The sequence below is a fragment of the Equus quagga genome, chromosome 6 (assembly GCF_021613505.1).
Source record: "Equus quagga isolate Etosha38 chromosome 6, UCLA_HA_Equagga_1.0, whole genome shotgun sequence".
Lineage (NCBI taxonomy): Eukaryota > Metazoa > Chordata > Mammalia > Perissodactyla > Equidae > Equus > Equus quagga.
In genome coordinates, this window is record NC_060272.1 from 168,655 (window position 1) to 169,243 (window position 589).

Below are 589 nucleotides of genomic sequence, written 5' to 3' on the forward strand. Positions count from 1 at the left end.
AAAAAATTAAAGTCAAAAGCCCTCAAGAGTTGGAGGCCCTATAGAAAATCTCACCCAAATTAAGCAGAAAACTTAGGGCTCTCCTCCCAGGTAAGTCTGAATCAGAAGTGAACTAGGAACTTGCAACTCAGATACACATTGCCTGGGTAGTCCAGGGACACCCAAACTATGAACTTGTTTAAGGTGGTCTCCAGTTGGTAATGCCCCCAACCTGAGTGTGACAGAGGCAAAGTCAATTAATCTCTGGAGCAAGGCACCTTCATTGGAGTCTTCACATTTTCAAATCAGTTTCTAAACATGATGTGCAGTTGACCAAGTACAGGTGGAGAATTCTCTGTGAATGGGAACCAACAAAAACAGCCCACAATCAGCAACAGTTGTTAGCTCAGGTGTTAATCTTTATAAAAAAATGAATATGCATATAGCAACTGCGTAAGTGGACATTAGAGATTTTGTAACACGGTCTGGAAATTAGGTCTATGCAAAGCTTTCCTACCCCATTCTTAGTCTCCAGTTTTCTTTTCTTCCATAGATATGAATTATCCCCGTTCCCAGCTCTGTCTCTCAAGTTTACTCAAAAAATACCTAT